Source organism: Prionailurus bengalensis, chromosome C1, assembly GCF_016509475.1.
Source record: "Prionailurus bengalensis isolate Pbe53 chromosome C1, Fcat_Pben_1.1_paternal_pri, whole genome shotgun sequence".
Taxonomy (NCBI): domain Eukaryota; kingdom Metazoa; phylum Chordata; class Mammalia; order Carnivora; family Felidae; genus Prionailurus; species Prionailurus bengalensis.
In genome coordinates, this window is record NC_057345.1 from 32135638 (window position 1) to 32142766 (window position 7129).

General features: G+C 48.1%; 1 long non-coding RNA gene across 1 annotated transcript; it reads right to left on the reverse strand.

Moving 5' to 3' along the window:
• Positions 1–2028: 2028 nt before the first annotated feature.
• On the reverse strand, positions 2029–6789 carry LOC122480343. The gene is made up of 3 exons (XR_006296560.1): positions 5908–6789; positions 4319–4380; positions 2029–2685 (listed from the first exon to the last, which is right to left on the reverse strand). It is a non-coding gene; the product is annotated as an uncharacterized LOC122480343 (long non-coding RNA).
• Between the last annotated feature and the right edge of the window lie 340 nt (positions 6790–7129).

The window sequence follows — 7129 nt, forward strand, 5'->3', positions numbered from 1 at the left end:
AACATTTTAAAATGCAAAAAATAAAAAATAAAAAAAATAAAAATAAAGCATTTAAAAATCCATGACATTCTCCTTTTTGAATTCTATTTTGGTTTTCCTATAGTACATAATTATTTCTTCAGAAGGGGTGAATGAATAATAGTAAATTTTCTTTGTTCTTCCTTATCAGAAAACATCTTGGATTTGTTTTCATACTTGATAGTTTGGCTGATGTAGAATTTTAGGTTTGAAGCAATCCAGAAACATTGAGAATTCTGTTTTCATTTTGCAATTTAGAAATGCCACAAGGATGTGTATTTTTTTCGTGTTTTCTGCTTACTACTGGGTGGGGCTTTTTATAGTTTGAGGACTCAGGTCCTTCTGTAGCTCTGGAAAATATTTTGAAATTATATCTTTAATTATTTCATTACCTCTATTGCCTCTTTTATCTAGTCTAGAGTGTTTATAAGTATTAGGTCATGTATTTTCTCATATTTTGTATCTCTTTGTGTTTCCACTCTATTTTCTAGGGGATTTCTTTGATTTTATCTTCATGTTTTTAATTTTCAAGGATAATTTCTTTTTATTTGATTGCTTCTTTTCAATAGAAATCTACTCTTATTTTATGAAAGCAAATTTCTTTTGGATCTCTCTGAGGATACAATCTAGAATTCTTTTAAAGTTCCTCTCTGTTCCTACATTCTCTCACTTTCCTCCAGGATGAGTTGTTTTGGCTTTTTATCTTACTCTTTCTCATACTTTTGGTTTGCCTCAAAGGTGATCCATGATGATCATTTCAGATTTATACATTTAAAATTAGGTAGCCTAATGTATTCAGGAGACTGGTATGAGTTTCCTTCATGGCTGTGTAGGTGTGCATTCAAAATGGACCTTCCCCTGGAAAGGAGGCTGTCGGCAGCTCTGTGTCAGTGAGACAGCAGGAGGGGTTGCTCACTGTAGGGGGGTCCTGTTAGAAAGAATGAGGGGACCATACATAGGCAGGCTGGGGACTCTCATGACTGCTGAAGTAAGGTAGACTTTATTCTGTGTATGAAGTATTTTAATATGTTTCTTTGCTGAGCAGGTCTACCTCATTGTCTTTTCTTTCTTTCCCCCTTCCCATGAGCATTGCAAAGATTTAGTTCTGTTCTGCTTCACTCAACCCCTACATAGTCATTTCTCTTGTATCAGTTATCTAGTGCCACATAACAAAACACCCCACAGCTTCATGTCTTAAAACAACAATTTGTTATTTCTTATGATTCTATGGGTTTCCTGGGCTCATTCTTTTACTCCATGTGGTATTGATTAGACCCACTCATGTTGCTGCACTCAGCGGGCAGCTGGGCTGTGTTGGAAGGCCCAGAAGGCTTCACTTTCATGTCTGGGGCCTTGGTGCTGGCTATCTGCTAAAACATCTAGTTTCTCGGGGCACCTGGGTGGCTCAGTAGGTTGAGTGTCCAACTTTGGCTCAGGCCATGATCTCACGGTTTGTGAGTTTGAGCCCCGCATCAGGCTCTGTGCTGATAGCTCAGAGCCTGGAGCCTGCTTTGGATTCTGTGCCTCCCTCTCTCTTTGCCCGTCCCCTGCTTACGTGCTCTCTCTCTCTCTCTCACTCTCTCTCTCAAAAATAAATAAACATTAAACATTTAAAAAAAAAAACAAAACAAGAAAAACATCTAGTTTCTCCAGCAGGTGGGATCTTTCTCCACATGGATTTTTATCCTCCAGAACCTCTTTCTCCAGAATAGGGTGGGCTTTCTTACAGAATGGTGGTCCCATTCTAAGGGGGAGTGTTCTAAGCAGACAAGCCCCAGTAATTTCAGCAGACTTGCTAATGTCCCATTGGCCAAAACAGGTTACAATGTCAAGTCCAAACCCAGTGTGTAGGGAATCCCACAAGGATCTGACTACTGAGAGGGGTTGTTCATTGACACCAATGTGTCAGTTTACCATACCTCCTAAGGTAGATCTTTCATGTTGTTTAGAAGGCAGTCCACCAGGCTTCTGTGTCAGGAGCAAAAGCCACAGCCAGTCATGCTGTACACATCGGGAGAGAAAGAGACTGTTGCCTGTTTATTCAATAGTTTTTTGCCTGATGTCTACACCATGGCCTGCTCCCTGCTCCCTAAACTGGGAGTCTCCCCAAGATTCTGTTGGAGAGAACAGCTTACATCTCCTTAGTCAATTTCTTCATGCTGATTTAACCACTCTGGTTTTCTCCATAAATTGGATTCTATCTGCTTTTTGTCTTCTAGAAAGTCTTCAAATTTCTCTTTTCTCCTGGAGCCATGATTTCTCATTTTCTTGGGCAGATATGAATATATTCTTTTTATGTGCCCTTCTATTATTTCAGCGAAATTTGATGAAGGGAAGGGTTTGTATGTATTTCAAACATCATCTCGAAGCACACGGAAAAAGCAAAAGAGTTTAAAGTTTATCCTTTTAGTAAGAGGAAAAGAACGTAGTGGGATTCCTGTCCCGGTAGGTAGGGGTGCACCCATGTGGCAGGAACGCGGAAGAGGGGTGGTGGTTAAACCAGAGGACCGTCTTGCAGTTTGCCAGTTCTGAGATGGTGGCCTTGCTGGCACTCTTCTTCCTCGGGAATCCAGGTTGATGAGTTACTGCTGACCATTTTTGTTCAAGCACCATCTGGGTCTCGGATGGCCTTTGAAACTGGCCTTTTAGTGGATCTGGTTCAGACTCCTCGGTTTGCAGTTTTGGAAACAAGGCACAGAGATGGGAACAAAGGTCACCCCACACATCAGCAGCACAACTGGGGTTCAAAAACGTGCCTCCTGCCACAGAATCCTGCGGTCTTTCCACCACGTGCTTCCCTGCATCTCACCCCTGTCTGCACCTCGGAGCGTCCCTCAGAGAAGCCCAGGGTCTTACTGTCAGCCACGAGACCGGGCAGTACCCCCACTCCAGGATACCCAGAGATGAAGGATTTGGGGCTATAGGTGCCCCAAATGAGACAGATGTCTGTCTGGCCCTTCCTCCCAAAAGGCAATCATTTGAGCTGGAGATGACAGCCGCGTTTGGATCATAGATTCTCCTTCTCCCTCCAGCGCCCTCTCTCCCCTACTCAGTTATCTATTTACCTATCTATTTACGTGAGCCTTTTTTTTTCCCAATGAATTACGTCTGCAAGGCAGTAAAATGTTATGTATTTGCAAGGCCCATAATCTTTAAAAGCCCAGTGATGCCAGCTCCAGACAGCAGCGAGCTCCCTCCAGTATGTTAATAGATAGTATTAGGGCAATAATGAAAACACTTGAGACAAGTAAGCTCCTATCAAAAGCTGAGTAATAGGGCTTCGCCGAGTGAATCACAATGCAGAAGAGATTAAGACGTCTGCCGTTGTGCAGTGTCTATTCAGACTAACAGCTGCTCCATTTCTGATTAAAATGGGGTTGGGGAGACCTTTCTGAGCAAGTCCCCTTTTCATCCTGCCTTGTCCTCACCCTTTCCACCTCCACCTCCACACACGGGCACCTTCATTTGCACTCAGCCGCAGCCATTCACATGCATGCACACACACACACACACACACACCCCTCAGAACAGAGTCACAAACACACGTTGCGTCACACACAGAGCCGCAGCCACACATACACAGCCATCAGCGCTGACACGCAGCCACACTGATGCATCCACGCACGCAAACACAACCACATCCTCGTGCATAGGCACACATGCGACCACCTCGCACACACTCACCGCCTCAGCCAGTCTCTGACACGCACATCATCATTATGATCTGTCACCAACACGGTCTCATATATGCGTGAGATGGCAACCTGTCACACACACACTCTTCGGTCACAACCAGACACTCGGAGACAACCTGACCAGAGTCACAGGACGCACACATACCTGGCAGGTCACGTACAGCCCTAGCAAGCCGTTCGTGTGCAGATTCACACTTGTGATCACGGTTAGTCGCACACACACAGCCCTTCATTGGCAGGCCATCAGGAGCACTGCTACCCACATGCAGTCACTGTCAGAGACATGCACACATGGTCACGCTGACACGTGACCACAGCCCAGGCACATAGGGAAGGAAGTGATGCTTTTCCTTACACATACAGGGCTGGTCTGCATCCCTGCCAACCCCCAGCCGTGAGCATGCAGTATAATTCACAGATACATCCGGGCACACACGCAGCCCTAGGCACCCCTCTGCACGCCCCTTCAGAGAGTGACCCAAGAGGCAAGACTCAACTACGAGCTCAAGGGATGGCCTCTGAGACGGTTCGGAGGCCTCCCAAGAAAATCCTCAGGGGCCAGGTATCAGGGTCTCCATTTTCCAGTCCCTGCAACGCTGTCTCACCACGGGGGAGATGGAACTGTTTCCGTGGAGTCTCACAGCATAGAACTTGACCTTGAGTGGACCTGCAGATTTAGATGTAGGAAAACTCAGAGCTGTGCAAACAGAAATGGCTGCTTCAGGAAGGAGTGAGCGCTCCGTCAGTGGAGGTATGCCCATGGAGGCTGGACAGCCACTTGGTAAGGGTGATGAAGAGGGACTCCTGCATGGCACAGGGGTGAACTCGATGCCCTGCAGGTCCATTCCAATCCCCATCCTGTGCCCCGACGTTCTTTGTGTCCTCTTTTCACACCCCTGCCCCATTAAACGACTCCCTTCTTCACCCCACTCTTCAGATAGGAGAAGCCAGCAGTCTTGACCTTCCACTTCTCCCTTTACGTGATTTCTTCCAAGATCATCTTTCAGTTGATGCTTTCTTTCCATCTCTGTCCCTAAATGTCTGAGACCCGAACTCTAGGCCCAGCGGCAGAGACAGGTGTAGTTAAGCCAGCAGTTATTCAGGGACTCAACTTCTACCTTATTCCGAGAGACCTGGCAGGGCCTTTGGAGACTGACCTGGGCATCTCCTGATTGAAAGGCACTAGGTCACCAGAACTGGGCAGCTAGAAGGATCTTTACTAGACGGCTGATCAGTCCCAGGGCCAGGCTTTGAAAGCATATGAGGACTTCCACTGGGCTGCAGCCGGTGGCCGCAACTCACCACCCACCCAGCGTCCTCTCCCCAGGCACCCATCTCCACCCTGGCGGGGGGGGGGGGCATCTCGCTATACCTTTCTCCCCAAGCACACCGCCACCCCCCCAACCCTGGGATGCCTTCCCCCCTTGCTCCCAGCGATACCTGCATTTGTCCAAAACCCACCCACCCTGCAGGCACCATGCAGCCTCAGGAGCCCTGGGCTAGAATCAATCCTTTCTCCATTCTTCCTCTCACAGTCATTGTTTTTCTCTGCAAGGACGTGTACCATCTGTCTTCTGCTCAAGGGGCGGGGTTAGGCAGAGGGCTCCTGCTGCTTAAGGGGGTGGGGCAGGAGCTGACTGGACAGGCCCAGGAGCCAAGAAGGGGAACTAGTCCCTCAAAGTGTAGATAGAGCCAAGGGCATAGTTGGGAAAACAACTCTCAGGTTCAACTATGGTGTGATTGGGGCATGGGGACTGAGCCTGAAGGGGCTGGCTACACTGGGGTCTGGTGGGTCAAGTTGCTTCAAGTAGAGGAGTTTGTTATATGGCCCAGAGACACCTCATACAAAGGAATAAGGACCGCAGCAGGACTGGCATGGGAACAGGGTCAGATTAAGCTAGAGGTGTCTGGGATTCTGGCCAGGGGCTCTATTGGGGTCTGCATCCCACCTTTAGGAGCCTGTATGGATGGCTGCCTTGAAGAGTCAGAGCTTAAGCAGAACCCAAGGGTCATATCCATAGGGTGATACCCCAAACAAGAGAATTAAGACCCGCGGTCAGTACCAGAAACCCAAACCAAGATGGCCTGGAGGAGTCCTTCAGAAGTAAGGTAATCTTTTTATGGAGCCTGGTAAAATCTGTATCCCAGGAGCTTGTCTGGGTATTTAAAGAAGCCACAAAATGTCAGCACTTACCTCTAACTATCCTGCATCTGGGCCATCCATCCACTTGTGTCTCTCTCCTATTAGATGGGGAACCTCCCCAGGAAAGACCACGTCTTATGTCTTCGGGTTCTCCCCTCTGGCTTTGCATAGTGCCTGGCACGTAACACATTCCCGGTGACATTTCAGTTTTGCCTCTGCTTCTGAATCTGGGGTCTGGACTTGACCTCCAGGCCCCACATAGCTGCTACCACCTGATTCACCTGCAGTGGGTCTCCTTCTAGTTCCCAGGAACAATCCTGCCCGACCTGAAGCTGGAAGGATCTAGAGCCTCCAATTTGGCCTTTGGCTGCTTGAGCCCAAGTTGTGTTGGCTTTGCTTAACTGGCATCATCTCATTTGCTGTTCATGAGACCAGATCCTATCCCAGAACCCATCTGACATCACAGTTCTAGATGGAATTTCAGCGTATTCCCTGTTTATTCATCCAACCAACCTTTACTCCCCATCGCCAGTGGCCAGCTGTCCCCAGTCTTCATCTCCCCAGAGCTGACATTACTCTAAAAACAGTGATCACATCCTCCTTCTGAAACACTTTCTTTACCTTCTAGGGCACCACCCTGGCTTGGCTTGTCTCTTCCTCTGCTCGGGGTCCATCGTTAGTTACCCCCACCATCTCCCCAGCTTCTTAGTGATGCATTGCTCCAAATACTGTCCTCTTACCTCTTCTTTTTGCCTGCCCTCACTTCCCAAGGGACCTGCTCCAAGCTCAAGGCTTTAAAACCCCTTTATGTGCTGACCACTGTCAAGCCTCAGGTGTGTTTCTTCAGCCCACATCTCTGCCCTGAACCCTATCTGCTTGCTCAACATTTCCACCCGGATGTCTGTTAGCCTCTCAAACTTTAAACAAACTCCTGATTACCACCTCCAACCTTCTGTCCCCATAGTCTACTCGAACTTGATACATAGTAACTCCACTAATGGTAACTCTTCCAGTCACTCAGCCCCAAGACTTTGGGGTCATCTCTCAACTCCTGCTCAGACTCCGTATGAACTGCCCTCATCTCTTGCCTGGATCACTGCAGTGGCCTCAGACTGCTCTCCCTGCTTCTGCCCTTGTCCCCACCCGAGGTGCTGGCCCCCTGCTGGGTTCTTACCCACCCCTCTGACCCCTCTGCACCTCGCCCTGTCCCTTGTGTCATCCCCAACTCTTTGTTGCCAAGAGCCTGGCTCCTGTTCCTCCTATTCGAATTTCC